General features: G+C 35.2%; 1 protein-coding gene across 2 annotated transcripts in view; it reads left to right on the forward strand.

The window, feature by feature from the left end:
- Positions 1–1,813: 1,813 nt before the first annotated feature.
- Positions 1,814–17,285, forward strand: part of fndc4a (fibronectin type III domain containing 4a) — a 33,775-nt gene continuing 18,303 nt past the window's right edge. Inside the window, exons 1-2 of one of the 2 annotated variants that reach the window (XM_081379358.1) lie at positions 1,814–2,074; positions 3,955–4,027. The gene's annotated coding sequence lies outside the window, so the exon portion shown is untranslated. The remainder of the gene's footprint in view (positions 2,075–3,954; positions 4,028–17,285) is intronic. The other variant, XM_081379359.1, reaches the window with a different exon arrangement.

Here is a 17,285-nt window from a genome sequence, read left to right on the forward strand (position 1 = left end):
TAGATGGATGCATCATTAGATTTGTGAAATGCATATGCATATATGAGTGTTTTTTTTTTATATAAATAAGACAAATAAGAGGATTAGACTTGACTAGTCTAGTCTTGGAGTCAGCAAGCTCTCTGTGTTTGCCAGCTCCCTCCCAAAGCAGTGTGATTTACGTATGGAAGACCAATTATTCTAATGCATCATCACAAATTGCTTTTCTGCAAAAACGTCAACCCATTATAAAGATTACAGAAGGTTTTCTCTGAAAAATATACAATGAGCACCTCTTTGATTTAAACATCTAGTTTGGCCATGTTCCAACAGCTAGGCTGCAAATATATATATATATATTTATGGTTCCATTTACTTTACATTATCTCCTGGCAGAAGCAAACTGTCTGATATTGAAGTCCCCAGAAAAAAAAAAGAAGAAAAAGCCTATGAATATTATAAAACTGTAAAATCGATTTGATAATCAGTGTCATGCACTTTTAGCAAGGATCAGTTACAAATGAATTAATTTGCAACACAGCTTTATAGTGTGCTGAATTCACCCTGCTTTGAACATTTTGATAATGTAGTAAAATAATAATTTAAAAAATGGCTAGACAAGTTTTAAAAAAAATTATTTAAAAAGTTTGAAGGAGGGTGATTATATTTAACAAACTAAAACCATACAAATTTAAGGTATAATGAAAATAAAAGTCAATAAAACTATAAAAATGACAAAAACCTGACAAAATTACTTAAAATTTAACAAAATTAAAGTCAAATTAATTCAACCCCTTTAATAGTATCTCAATGATACCAAAATAACACTGGTTGTTTGAAGGCTATAGACCTTTCAGACTGGCATCCTAAAGAATATGCTGATTTTAGTCAGTTTGAAAGCTTTTGCATGAAGTATAGTCATTGGAATTCTATTGGATTTTGAGTGTTTTTGAAGTCTGAATTAGAAAAGATATAATAACCTCAGTCAGAAAATGTTCCATCTTTTTGGTGGCTGGCCTGGAACTTGAAATGATGAGTGTTAATGAAGTTGATGCACCTACACGTTTCCTCTTTCAGTCTGTCTCAGACATTTCCACTAGGGGTAGTCAAGCACAAAAATGATTTTGTGTTAGCCTACTTGTAGCATTTAACATCTGTAGCCTCTGATAATGTGCCAGATCACATTATTTGACGACATAATTTATATATCTCTGGTCAAACGCTGCACTTTTCTTTTGAAACTTGCTTGATAAATCATCTGCTTTCAGTTAGTCTCAATATCTGCCATCAGTTAGTCTCAATATCTCTTATTTGGATACTGACACAGACTGTCTGAGGCAAAACTAACAGTCAGCTCTTGCCTCTTTCACTCAGACTTCATTATTCTATATCTATATAACAATATTCTCATGTAGGCTACCCCATGGCATGTACTGTGTAATGTGTTCTTTAAGAAATTTCACCCTCTCCCATTTCACAATTTAGGCTACTTCAAGACAAACAATGTAAATTCTGTCATCGTTTTTTCACCCTCATGTCGTTCCGAATCCATGTATATTTTTTCTTCTGTAGAAAAATTATTTTAGACGAAGGCGAATTTGAGACTAAAGCTTTCAAGCTTAAAAAAATAAAATAAAAAATCAATAGCCCCATAAAAGTCTTCTGAAGCCATAAGATAGTTTTGTTTGAAGAACTAAGCAATATTTTGGTTTTATAATAATTTATAAACTGTTATTCAATGATAATCTTATCTACTGTTTATTGAATTATTGAGTTGAATCAGAGTCAGTACGATTCGTGCTCGAATGGTTTCGTGAAATGGATCAACCGATTCATTGAAAAGATTCAAACATCGTTACTTCTCCCTTCCTTGTGAAGTGGGGGCAATTAAGGGTCAAGATGTCATCTTCAGTTTGTCACACAAATGTATCATACTTAAGAAGACTTACAACGCATCACTGACCAACTTTATGACACATTTTCATATTTTTTTAAGCTTGGAAGTTGGAACGCTCCAGTCCTCATTAACTATAACTGTAGTGAAACAACAACAGCTCGTTATTCAACACGTCGTACGATTTTGGAACTACTGAGGGTGAGTATAATTTTTTTTTGAAAATTATTTTTCATTTTTAGGTGAACTATCCCTATTATCTCTGTATCAAACACATGTAGCTCAAGGCTTGTGGTCTGTCTGTGAACTTGAGTCAACATTTTGCTCCACAATTCTTTGCCTGTTCTGTTAAAGTTCACTTCAGGGCCTCTGACTTCCCTTTAGTACTGCCTTACAAACAGAAATACTCTTATGTCATGATGTCTCTACTGTATATAACATTGTCTAAATTACTAACATGCAGGGTAGTCGAGGCCATTGAGAACAACAAAACAAAAAGATACGGGCAAACATGTTTTACACAAATGAACAGGGACTGTAGCAGCAACATCCAAAAGGGTCTTTTGTTACATGAGTTTGAGTAACCTCTGTCCTTAGGTTGACTTTGCACACCCCGATCGAAGACCAAAATATTCCCCTCACAGTCACTCCCTCCTTCCTGTAGGCTACTCAGTGGAAAGAGAGTGTTATGAATACAAAACAGTAAGGAAGTAATGAGGAATAAAATCTGATTTTTTTGGTCCCATTCTAAAAATGCACCCAGGTGGGTATTCTCCTCTTGCCTACAAGAAACCTGACTAAACTGACCAAACGCTGCCTTTGTTTCATGACTAATGCAGTGCCTTGCAAAAGTACCCATTTTAAAATAGCGTGTCATTTCTTGAATAACACATCTTGCAAATTACCTTCATTATTTTGGCCTTCACATTAAGAATGTTCTGGTGTGGTTTTCCCCCAATGTGTAAAACAGTTGCATATTGAAAAGGAAACTTCAACATGAAATCAAAAATGACGCAATTTAATTTCTTTGTGCACATTTATGATCTTATCTTTGACAATTAACTCCTAATTTTTATCCTCAATGAACAAAATTCTCTTTCACTCTGAAATATATTAGACAAGTAAAATGGGTTTGCGAACAGCTTTTTATGTTGATTTTAAAACTCAGAAAATATCCAGGCATGAATGGTGCTCGCGCAGATGATGCAGGTTCAAATCAGCCTTTTTGTGGTTTCCTTTTCAATAAATTCATTCCTTTCCAATAGATTAATTTTAGTCAAGTAAGAATATTAAAGAGAAGTTCCTGATTGAAATTCAATTAAAATGAGAGCCTTTTAAATATACACAGCAACACTGCAGATCCCTAGAGCGTAAACTATTGCAGAGTCAGGACAGTGGATGACTAATATTAATCTATAGGAGAAACATCCTCACATAAATATTAATGTTTCTGTGACCTAGAATACTGTCCTTTGTGGTGATGGAATTGGCCTTGGTCTCTCTCTCCCTCTCGCAGAAACAATTAGAAAGCTCTAGAGAGCCTGTTGCAGCAAAAATCAATAGCTGTACGTGCTTATTCTTTTATGTTTACCAAACAAATAGAGAAGACTGTTGTGAAGCATTTTTTACTTTCTCAATCCCATTGATTTTGGAAACATTTTCATTTTGAACTAAAAGCAACTTGAAATAGCATTTCTACAGCTTTTCATTGAATGTACAGTATGTACATTCATCTTCAGTTCTACATCCCACAGCCTAAAAGCAAATTTACCTGGCTAGTATAATCATAATTTATAATGATGAGACGGTCACTGCTTTTGCTATTCCCTCTGGTTTAAAGTACAAAGATGAGTTACTGTATTTGTCATAAAGCTATTTCAAGACTAACCTGATTGGAATCTTACTTTATCATGATATTGAAAAAGCTATTGTTTATTTACTATAATTTGTAGCTCAAATAAACTCAATGTAGATTTATTATTCTCTCCACAAAGCACTTATAATTTATAAATAAAACAAAAACAACATACATCCAATGTACTGCTAAAATATAACAGTCTTTTGTCCTTGATATATTTTAGGTTCATTTGTGTACGTAATATGCAATTTGGAAAGTGAAGGCTGTTGGAGACACATATCCAATTCAACTCTTAGGTGAGTCCATTATAAATGCAGAATGCCATCCAATTCTGAATTTACTAATTCATTTCTGTCTTTTGAAGTAATGCCAGATGAAATGTGCTTTTCCAAGTGTTTCACAATTGCAGAGAAAATCAGCTTCTCTGATTATTCTTACTTCTATTATAACCTCAATCATCCAAATCATTCTATACAATGTTCAGGTACCGGTAAAGCATATTTCAAAGAGCCTGTGGAATATGAGTGTGGAAAATAAATAGATAGATAGATAGATAGATAGATAGATAGATAGATAGATAGATAGATAGATAGATAGATAGATAGACGATAAAAAGAAACCACATACAGTTTGAAATGTATCTCCTGTTGTGCCTTTGAAAAGAGACAAATTACTTGCAGTATGATTACAGTCTTCTGCTCCACAGGTGTCTAAAGGATATTAAAGACCTTCGTTCCATGTAAGGACCTGCAATCTGTCTTTAAAAGCACAGCAGAACATTGTAAAATATTCTTAGAATAATATCAAAGCAGTCTTGTAAAATGATCTCTAAATGTACTTAATGTGAAGGCTATGCATTAAAATCGCTGCAAAATATTCAGTTGTAATTGCAGCCTTCTGAATAGCTTTCATTGAAACTACATGCGTGCGCATTCATAACTGCACAAAGAACGACTATTGCATTCAACCAAATACACTATGTTAGATTCTACCATTGCACCTATACAGTCATATATGAACTCAGGGTAAACCTGAGGGTCTGTCTGGAATGTTTAGCCTTCATACCGTTTATGTGTTTATGACATAAGCAGAGGCTGAGGAGGATATCAGACTGTCACATGAATGAGTTATGCCTTAGCATTTATAGAGAACATGTTTGGATTGATAGTTGGATAGCTGATAAAGGAGAAGGAAATAGAGATGATGTATTAACTCTAAAAGCCAATCTGTAACAAAATTAAAATCATTTAAATAAGAAATTTTGTTTTTACTAAACAAGGGTAAGAAGTTCACATAATAGATTGTTGAAGTCGTATATATTCATAGTTTACTGACACTATTCCTTTTGGACCAAATTTAGTCATTTTCCAAGTACAAATCTAATGTGGAATACAGTATAGAGATTACATCCCTCAAAATGTATAGAAAAATGCAACAATGGGCTTTATTGTCATATAGTAGGAGTGGAGCATATTCAGTAAATCACTGACAAACTGCATATGATTTTTAACATTAAGCTAATTTTATAGTTCTAGAAGATTTCTGTTGTACCTGAAAATGCATAGAGGCAACCGTGCTGCATTGACCTTTGAAAATCTTCCCATTAAGATAGAAGGCTAAAAATCATTGCAGAGCAACCATGCCACTCTCTAAAGTTTAATTTTGTCAGACGGTTGTACCGTCAACACTGATATTTAGCATATTGAACTTTACTGCAAAGACTTTTGTGAAGGTCAAAGCGCCGGAGGCCTCTTACTTTGCATTTTCAGATACTTTACAGGTGTTCGGTGAAGTGCACACCAGGAATGTAGCTACACTGGTATCTCCACTTTGTCTTGATGCGCGCGCATTCATAAATGAATATATCTGCGGTCTCTCTGGCTCGTGTTCGCGCGCATCAGCGCTGGAGCTGACCGTGGTGCTGATCGCCTCGCGCTCGCTCTCGCTCTCGCTCAAGATCAAGATCAACACTGACATGAACGAGCGGTAGATCTGAACACCTCCGAACCTGAGATTGAACTGGACGCTAACCTGCAGTTTCGGAGGAAATCGAGCATGAATTTGAAGTAAGACGGAATTATTTTGGAAGTCGTTGGAAAGTCAGCATTATACCTGAAGCTGACATGGACGTTCCGGCACGTGTTTTAATAGCATTTGCGAACATGATGCCCATCCTGAGATTTTTACTGTACTTTATTTAAGATGTGTTTATTTGGATGAATACATAATCATTTATAATGTTGCTATAAACAAAGCTGTTTAGAAGCAAAAGAAGATTCATTTGGATTCTTTGACATTTGTGGAGATATGGCTCGCATTCTTGTCCTTGTTAACTCAGTCGGACTGTTGCTCTTCGGTAGTGAAATGTTTCTGGTGGGAGCAAGTAAGTTTATTCTTACTATGAAACATTTGTCTGATAATCAGTGTTCTGTCTTGTATTGAATGGGTACAATTGTGCTTCTTCAAATAATGTTAACTGAACCATTGCTGGCTTGCTTGGATCCTCTGTGCTTGGGTCTTTGTGCAAAATCATGCCATGAAATAGGTTACATAAATTGTTAAAATTTAAATTTAAAACGAAAGATACCTCGAGATAACAATGATCTCCATTATTTTGCATCATTTTAATATGGCGTAGACAAATACAGATGTTAACATGCTGACCAAATTGTGCTTTGGTTAAGATATTGATAGAGAGACTAAAAACAGTTTAAATCCTCAGCATATTCCTGCCAAGTAGTTGTTGTACTTTTAAGATGAGTGGTGCTATGCTATGTAAAATATTAGTTTGATTATATCAAGAGATTATAATGCCCCATAAAATTCTGGTCAGGATAAGCATAGAAATCAACCACTGAGCTGCAGTTGTGTTCTGTGACACTATTGCATTGGTTAAATTAAAGATTAATTAAAAACAAGTAGTTCATTGTGTTTTACAGATAATGAACTAATGCCTACTTTGATTTGCATTGAGTATTTTTTATTTTATAATGTCGCTGTTGACATGTATGCATTTTATCCAAAACAACTTACATTGCATTCAGTATGCATTTTAGAAGTTCATGTGTTCCCTGGGAATCAAACCCATGAATTTGGCATTGCTAGCACCTTTACTGTTTAAGCTACACAAAAGCTTAAATATTGTATCATATTTTTTACAAAATAGCTTTTCTTGTATTCCTCTAGAAATTTAGTTGAATTTTCATGCATGCAATTGAAGGCATGGAAGCATGTCAGGAAAATCTTTTCCGGTATGTTTCTAATCCTCTCCCTTTTTTCCTCATTGAGTCACCTGGGATTTTGTGGTAGCTTTGATAAGGCAGCAGTTGGTGCTTCTCTTCTCACAAGCACAGTGTTTCTGTCTGAAATATGAACACTTCCAGTGCTGAAAGTTGCTCCTTTGAATCCAGGACGCCTCTCCTTTTGCAAAATAGATTACACCTGTCAGAGAAAACATAACCGAATAGTGCAATATTCATTCTCAACAACCCCATATTAAAAAGTGCATATAACACTAAATAACCTTTACACTCATGCGTTTAACATAAGCGCAGAGTCTCAATACAAAAGCATGCGGACTGTCGTGTCCGATGCAAATACAGCACAATAGATGTACTGCACTTGATTCAGTTTAAAGAGAGCTATATGTGAGAAATTATGATCATGCAGCCTGAAATCTATCCTAGTTTATGATCCAGAACAGCTTCTTTGCAGAGTTGGTGTCTGTACCTTGACAACAGACACCTGAAATGAGTTAGTTAGTGTCATCCAGAGCACTGCACTGCTCAAAATACCTACAGCAAATTCACTTTCGGTTAAAGTCACGTTAGATCAAGACTAAATTTGATGCTGGTGAAATAGAAAAATGTGAAATGCAGACCTGAACCCCAATGACCACCATTAGGACAAATTGAAACAGCAACTGTGAGCCAGACAGAACGGACCTGATGCTATTTTGTCTGGATGGAAAACCTTTCCATCAGATGTTCAACAAGCATAGATATGGGTGTGGTGTTTGTGTTCTAATACTTCTGGCCATGTCGTGTAATTCCAGAGTATTTGTGCTGAAATTGGCTGCCTGCAAAAAATTGTCCGACATCCAACACCTCATCTGGCCCGTGCTGAGGTGACGAGAATTGCATCGGCAGGCCAGACCTGGTGGACTGTGGTCACCAATTACATTGACCTTAAACTGCCACACTGTCCAATTCCATCTCTTGCAGACCCAGGGAGGCGAAGTGTTCACGGATCACTGCTAGAGCCTGCAATGAGTTTTCTTAGCTAGGGTCGTCATTGTCAGATGGAAATGAGGTGGTACTAGTGCACAGGTGATATGGTGGAGCAGGGAGGCATGACTGTGTGATCTCATTAGTAATCGTAGGTATTTGTCCATAAAGTGGAAGTCATGTACAGTTTGATATTTTTGGGTAGACACAGAACATGCAATATTAACAAATGAACTATGTACATGTTTAAAAAACACTTGATTCATATGTCAATGTGTAATTATGAAAATAATCAATCGATTTATTGTATTTATAATAAATGAGATTATTGATTTGAATAGTTTGTTTTTTGATAGCTCACAGACAATAATCTACATGAAACATGTTAATGTGAAACCACTCATATTTCAAACTCATTATAATAAGAGACTATGCAAAAGGCTTTCAACATTTCCACACAATGACATAAGTATTAACTATTTTGACTCTAATATGTGTCTTTGAAAAGTGCTTTGCCTTAAAATAAGGACATTAAAATGAAATTAAAAAGAAACATAAAATGTAGGACACATTTCTTTAGATCTAATAGAAAACAACATATTATACTACAAGGCCAAAATATATTTTTAATTTAATTAATAATCATTGACTGTCAGAAGATATGCAAAAATTGTACCCTCGACGTTGTACAAATTTGTGGTTTGATACTCCGATGGTTTGTGGTTTAGTGGTGGGGATTTTTCAGCGATTCTTTTTGAAGGTTTCATGATTACGCCAGCATGGCAACAAGTGACCATCTTTAGAAGTACAACGCTGAAACACCACTACTGCATGTTGCTCTGAGATGCGCCCGTCTGGGTTTGTTTGGAAGTATTTTCATTAATGAAGCAAATCAGACATACCAATATACTATCAAAAATGTAAGTTACTCAATATAATTTTTGTTACGACTCCTTATGAGTGAGTCATTGAATCATTCATTCAACTGAATCTTTCAAACCCACTGATTCATTCATTCAGGAATTAAACGCCTTTATTGTGTGTTAAGAGACATGTGGCAGAAAAAAGTAAAAAAAAAAGTAACTGAAAAAAGTAAGTAACTGACTGTCATGGAACAATCTTTATTTACTATACAGGAGAATAAAGAAGGATGGTATACGTTAACATTGACGAGACCGAATGATGAACAAAAAGAACTCATTAAGTACAGAGGGAGGGTAGTCAACTGAAGTGAAACAGGTGCGTGAAACCAATTAACAAGGAATTTAACTAGAGAACACAGGCAGGCAAAACTGCCAAAAACTGAAACCGAAACCAAAACTTGTGTGAAAAAAGTGTTTATCCACCTTATTTTGCAACAACAGAGTACGATATTTTCTGTGAATGTGCGAGACCTCACATTCATTAGCTGTTGTTCACCTAATTTTTAACGTAAGAGTGCGCGGCTACTTGGGAACTTGAATGGACGAGGCTCCTGGTGTCAAAAAAAAAAACCCAGCTTGTTATGCTGCTTGAAATTGCAAACTGTTTTTGTAGCCTACAGCTAAAATAACCAGAAGTGGATGACACTGGAACCCTTGCATATTCAAGTTACCTCTGACTTCAAAAATAAGGTGGATATACCTGTATGTATAAACGGCATAATTACAATCATGTTGCTCTTGCAAAATATCCTATGCCTGAGTTCTCCATCTTGTCCTTGGAAAACCCAATGACTGTTGAAGTGTGGGGTGTTCTGGTGACATCTCACTCTGCTGGGAAAGTGCAGTTCTCCCCTGAGGCTGAGACGCGCTCCCTCTACGGCTTTGTGTTGATAGAACACCCTACAGCTCCATCTGTGAGTGCGTTGTCTACCCTGAAAGGATCAGACAGCACAACATTTGACAAAATCTATCATGAAGAACTAATCCCTTTCCAGAATTCATTGCATGCCTGAAGGTCATTAGAGCATTAGGTAACATGTTGGACAGAGACGTGTGAGAGAGATGCCGCATTTATGTGGTAAAGACAAATGACTTTGTGATGTGTTCTCTTTATTGCATTCACCTAACAGACCTCTGATGCCGCAAGAGGATTCTTTTAAATCCTTAATTTGGATAAGAAAGCTGAAGGAATCAATTTACACATTTGCAGTTTAAACAGTTGGGAGGACTTAACATTTAATGAAAAAAGGAGGAAAAAGCAATCCAGGTTTTTTTGCAGCCTAAATGTGTATTTTTAGCTAGCTGGATCAAAGCCACGCAAAATTCTGCCTTGATGCTATTTAAATGCTGCTGACTCTGTGAACACATGTTTATTCTGCTTTAATATACTTGTGGATTGTAGTTGAACTTGCATGTGGATTTGTGGAAGGTTTCTTTGAAGGTGCTTTTGGAATTGCCTGTGTCTACTCTCAGTCATGAAGTCCAGCTGAAATGCTGCTACAGTATGTGCCTGTTTCATGTGGATTACTCTGACAGGATGTCTGTATCTCATGTGGCCTCTTGCTTTTTAACTGTATGCTCAGTGTATTACCCAAGGTGACCTGCTCTCCTCTTTCTGTTATGTAAAATATTTGAGTGCATCTGACTTGTGCTTGAGAGTGAGACTTATTTTGCATAAAATGTATTTTGGTTTTATGAGGGTCTAGGCTTTATTAGCGCTATACATATATAAATCACTTCTTGTTAGGTACTAATGAAAGTAAGCAAAGCTTGCATCAGTATATTCATCAACTTTTGCAGTGCAAGATACTTCAACGTCTGACATATATTTTAGGAAGGATATAGACAACAGTAGTTACCAAAGACTGATATCTTCCATATGTTTGCTGCAACATATGACTTTAAAACATTTAAAAATTATGATTTTGTTGTTATATTCTCACTCTTTGCTTTCCAGTATTAATTTTTTTAATGCAAAATGAGATATACTACAACATTTTTGAGCTTCCGTTTTCCTTACAACAAAAGTGAGAGCTGATTTATTCAAGATTTAAGATATAATATAATATAATATAATATAATATAATATAATATAATATAATATAATATAATATAATATAATATAATATAATATAATATAGTGTTTTTGTAGCTTAGCAGAATAAATCAATGAACAAAACCTTAGAGATGTGTAATGCATTGGAAAAATAAGGAATGAGTTGGGGTGGGTAAATAATGACAATTTAATTTTATTCAGGCAGTGAGATAATACATTGCAAATGCTGACCAGACCACCAAAACTCAAAAAGTCTTCCTTTATCTAAACAATTACTTTCCTCATCACTAAAGAGCTTATGCCTGGCCATGTATCACAATTTGAAGCTACTCTCAACCTCTATTACTTCAAGGACAATGAGCTCTTGCGGGGGAAGAGTGAGGTAAATGTCACTAAAATTACATAAAACCTGATTAATTATTTAATTAGAACTACCTTTTCCCAGACAGTGAAAAAGTTCATTATATTAAGTAAAAAAAAAAAAAAAAAAAAAAATGCATGTGTGACATTATATATATATATATATATATATATTATATATATATATATATATATATATATATATATATATATATATATATATATATATATATATATATATATATATATATATAATGAAGAGTTCAGATGCAAAAGCCTCTTAGTGCAATCTGAAATTTTCTTCTAGAATGATCATTTTTATCAAGCTTGTATATTTAAGTTCAGTAATTTCACTTAAATGACAATTAATAGGTAATTTTCATTGCCATTTAAGTGAATTTACTGAACTTAAATATACAAGCTTGATAAAAATGATCATTCTAGAAGAAAATTTCAGATGGCACTTTTTTGCATCTGAACTCTTCATATATATATACAGTGCTATGCATAAGTTTAGACACCCATACTAAAGTTGACTAAAAAGAGGAATACAAAATCATCTTTTGGAAATTGAACTTAATGCCTTAATTAAAAAAAACAGGAAAAATCCAACCTTTAAGGACACCAATTTTCTTTGTGAATGAATAATGTATCGTAAATAAATAAATGTTCTTCCTTAAAATGCAGGGTGCATAAGTTTGGACACCCCTATGTTAAATTCCCATAGAGGCAGGAAAATTTTTATTTTTATTTTTACAGTTACTTCATGGATCCAGGATACTATGCATCCTGATAAAGTTCCCTTGGCCTTTGGAATTAAAATAGCCCCACATCATCACATAGCCTTCACCATACCTAGAGATTGGCATGGTTTTATTTCAGTTAGCCTAATAGCTGGTTTGATTTGCATTGAGAGATGATCTTATGGAAAGTACTCCATGCCAATCTCTCGGTATGGTGAAGGCTATGTGATGATGTGGGGCTATTTTAATTCCAAAGGCCAAGGGAACTTTATCAGGATGCATAGTATCCTGGATCCATGAAGTAACTGGCCTTTAAAAATAAAAATCTGCCTGCCTCTATGGGAATTTAACATAGGGGTGTCCAAACTTATGCACCCTGCATTTTAAGGAAGAACATTTATTTATTTATGATACATTATTCATTCACAAAGAAAATTGGTGTCCTTAAAGGTTGGATTTTTCCTAATTTTTTAAATTAAGGCATTAAGTTCAATTTCCAAAAGATGATTTTTTATTCCTCTTTTTAGTCAACTTTAGCATGGGTGTCTAAACTTATGCATAGCACTGTGTATATATATATATATATATATATATATATATATATATATATATATATATATATATATATATATATATATATATATATATATATATATAAGGCAATCCATTATGCCATTAGTACATTCTGTACATTCATTTGGCATCAAACTGCACTGTTACTAGAATGGACTCTTAGTCAGTGGGACATTTTGTTGAATGTTCAAATATTTGCTGCTTTCTGTGACAAATCACCAGTCATAATCATGAGATGTAATTTAACAGACTCTGAGGTGCAAATACAATTGTTGATGTGGCAGAAATGACCCCTGCATATGTTCTATCATTATATATGTTTATGAAAATCTTTCATTTTTCACTTCATTGAGCAATCTGCTGGACTGGTGGAATGAAATTGGACCTGCTTTTAGTTCCTGTAAAAACACACTATAACAGTGATTTCATCTTACACAAATGGACAAAAACAATATTTTTTAGCCCTTCTATTATCTGACAAATGTGTCTGTAAATTGTTTGGATGCAGAAAATATTTTTAAACGATAGTTAGTTCTGGCTCTCGGATCTGATTAGTTGAGCAGCATTCCAAAAGTACCGGGCGATTTCTCAGCGATTCATTACGGGGACATCTTTATGAGTGAGTGATTAATAAAATTTTTTTTAAAAAAATGGTTAGAAAGCAGGTTTTTATTCAGGAACTTTGAGTGAGTGACTGAATTATTCAATGAACCGATTCATTCAACACAGCTGATTCATTCAGGTACAAAAGACCGCTCCTCAGTTACAAGACAGCTATAGGTTTGTTTGAAATTATTTTCATTCATGAAGCAAACAAAGTAGCTTGCAATATAGTCTAAAATGAGACTCAGCATTGACTTGTTAATTCTCACAATTGTGCTGTTCTGTTATTTGCCAACAGCCGAAACTATACTTCCCTTGTCCACGTTCCAGTCTGACTCGCGGCCTCTTTGCATGTGTGACATTGTATAAATATCTTATATAACATATGCATCCTCCGCTAGTGTAGATGTAGAGCTTCATAATAAGAATTGCACAAAAACAATGATGTAGCTGCAAACCTGGAGACTCATTAAAATGGAAGATTTGATGCATGTGACCTATAGACGCTTTGTCAGCTGTGCAAGTCAGCCTTCACCGAGGTGGCCCTCTCCTTCCTCTAAATTATTATCCATGGCGCAGAGCTGGAGTCAGACTTCTCTACATCCAATTTACACAGCTATTGCTGAGGGCAAGGAAGACCAGCATAATCAGCCCTGACCCCCATTGTGTATGATGATCATAGTTGCATGGAAAGGAGTGCTGCCATACTAGTGACCTCCTAGGGCGTCAATACAGGACATTGATTATCAGTCTGGCCATCCTTAAAAATATTTTGGTTTGCAGTAACAGCAAAAAAAAAGAAAAAAAGGGTCGGTAGGTAGGTCTTTATTTTTTTATATATATAAAAAATAATATAAAAAAGTATATTTTTTTAATAATAAAAAAAAATCGGGGTCGGGGGGGTCTTGAGAGAACATTTTTCACCGATGTCTAGGGGCTGTTTACACCAGGCCACTTTGCGTTTTCTCAGATCGGATTGCAATCTGATTGATCAAAACGATTCAATTATTTACACCTGGTTACATAGATGTGTGTTGTTGTTTTTTTGCGGATATAACCGATCTTCAATTCCCGCTATATGCAGATTTAATGCAGTGCACCGAAAGCAACAGTTATTATTTTATTGGTCAACAGCTAAAATTTCTGAATCAAAGCCCGCAATAAGAGAAAGCGGAAACAGCCCTGGTAAGATCATTTCGTTTCTTTACATTTAATAAAGATGATCGTGTGTTAAGCGTCTGCGACTTACTTTCACTTTGATTTGCGATAGCACGTTGATGCTTAGCTTCTCATCTGCGGCGATGCGTGTTGCAGTAGCGTCGTCATTACTGACTAAAACATGACATGTAGCCTATATAACACGCTTTCACATGTTTATTTTTTAATAAACCATATTCAACAACATATAAAAATGAAATAATCTTTAGAGTAAAGCCGCAGCCATCATTACCAAGCGCGAACCATTGACAGTGAATGAAACGGAGCGATCTTAGCCTGCAGGCCGTAGTGTGACATGCGTAAACCTGGTGTAAACATAATGACGCGCCATGAGTTTTTATTTAAAAGAAAGAACGTAGCTTATGTTTGTATGTATGTCTAAGCAATTTATATTCACAATACTTAATAACTAATATTATTTTATTGCATTTGTATTAGTTGTTTGAAGAGTTAAAAAAAAATTGGTCGGTCTTAACGCAAGTTTACAACCGGCAAGTCGGTCGGACTAAAAGGGGAAATAAATAAATAATTGGGTCGGTACTAAATTGACAGGGTCGGTCGGGTTACGGCAAACAAGAATATTTTTAAGGATGGCCTCTGATACTGAGAGTGATCATTCAGCTTTGTGATGCATTATGGGTTTTGTTGCCGATGGTTAGCTCTGGAGAAAAGCAGATTAATGACGAATGCAGATCCAAGCTCCTCTGCTTAACTTATATTGTCCTAGATGCTTGCTTTTTTTGTTGGCACTTTCCACAAATACATTACACTTTGATGTTCAATGGTCCATTTAAAGCATTAAAGGTACAAATACCAATGTTTTGTTTTGTCATATTTTTCAAATAAATCTATTGTATAAAATTTTAATTATTTATATTTATACTATTTTATTATTGATCATAAGAAATATGAGTGTTTGTATGATTTTTAAGCATTATTTTGTACTCTACTACTCTTTTAAAGTGCCTGTTAATTTTGTGGACCTCTGGGAAAGATGCATCATACAGATCTGGAACAGAATCGTTGTGCAACGAGCCACAACTTATTTCAAAACAGCTGTTATGTAACTTAGCTAAGAGTCTGTATATGTTATTGTTGATGTTATTGCATTGGTTTCGGTGCAGGAACAAAAAAACACCCCTTCCCCTTTTTGCAATCGCCCACACGAACACATAAAGTCCATTAGAGCACTGCTCAGAAGAGATGCTAGAAAATGCTCTCGCGGTTCAGTCTAGTTCACTGCCTTTCTATTTTCACCACAGCGACAGAGGCATGTGCTTGACTATTGAATCTGTCATTGTTCTCCTTGTTTTTTTTTTGACTAATTAGCTTGTTTATTGCTTCCTAAATCATGATCGAGCACCCTAGAGCTGAGCTGAATTAAAAAAAGGTCCTGCATAAAAGTCCCATATAGGATAATATGTGCTGGATTCAATCAATTTCAGAAAGCAATTTCAATAAAACATGTTGTCTTGAAGAGAACACTTTCCATTTCTTTGAGTTTTTATGAAACCTGGCTGATCCCTGGTGTTTTTGACACGGTCAATCTGATTTAGATACAGTTACTTTGTCGCCTCATTTAATCACAAATGAAGTGGTTAATTGGTAATATAGCAAACAGCATAATGGACCCAAACAACTTTTAAATATCCCAATTTAAACATGTTGCTCAGGAGGGTTGTACTGACATTAAGAAAAAAGGAATGTACTGTAGCTTTGCATAAAACATCTGTAAGTACCAGGTTTGCTTTTAGAGAGAGCTGTAGACCCTCAGAGAGCAAGCTGGTAAGAAGAGATAGAGCCATAGAGAGAATGTTTTCCTTCCCAAATCTGATTGGTCAGATTGGAAAGCTTTCTTGGCAAGCGACTCAGACAGTCTATAAAAGGACAGCAAATAAAAACAGTGCACAGCAACATATTTCAGACCTGTAGATTATTGTTGTGTTTTCATGGGAAGGTATAATAGCTGGTCCATGAGTCATGACTTTTGTTTGACAGTAGGTTATTGCTTTGGAGGTTTTCTTGAAAATATTTCTTCGCTCTACTTGTCTCTGCACTAAGATTAGAGTGGAAATGTTATAACAGTATACCAGTTTAAGTATGGCAGCTGTAAGACTGGAGAAACTGGAAGAACTGGAAGAGAGGGCTACTCTCTGAGAAAACAAAGGAAATTAACATTTGAACTCTCTTGCTATATTACCATCCCCATTCGAGACACGATCACACTTGAATTGATCACCTACTAATTTACACATCATTCCCTTCACCCAACCCTACCTGAATTCACCCAAAAATCTATATGGTTTAATTATGAACAATTATCATACAGTATTATACATGTTTGGTATCATTTGAAATGTCTCAGTGCGACTGGTACAAATGTCTCATTCCCACAGAAGTAAACCAAAAAGTCAAGTCAAGTCAAGTCAAGTCAACTTTATTTATATAGCGCTTTTCACAATACAGATTGTATCAAAGCAGCTTCACAGTATTAAATAAAATAGTACATCAGTGTTTGTTTCTGGTGTAAAACATCCACGTTTGGTAATGCAGATCAATAGCACTGTTGAATCGATTAATCAAATTAAGTATCCCCAACTGAGCAAGCCAAAGGCAACAGTGGCAAGGAACCGAAAAACTCCATTAGGTGACCTAATGGAGAAAAAAAAACCTTGGGAGAACCCAGGCTCAGTCGGGGGCCAGTTCTCCTCTGGCGTTTATGAAGTAGAGACCGGATTTAACTGTAAGATTAAAATATTATATGAATGCCTGGCTGAAGAGATGCGTCTTTAATCTAGTTTTAAACTGGGAGAGCGAATCTGAGCAACGAACAGTATCAGGAAGGCTATTCC

Source organism: Scardinius erythrophthalmus, assembly GCF_964197995.2.
Source record: "Scardinius erythrophthalmus genome assembly, chromosome: 11".
Classification (NCBI taxonomy): domain Eukaryota; kingdom Metazoa; phylum Chordata; class Actinopteri; order Cypriniformes; family Leuciscidae; genus Scardinius; species Scardinius erythrophthalmus.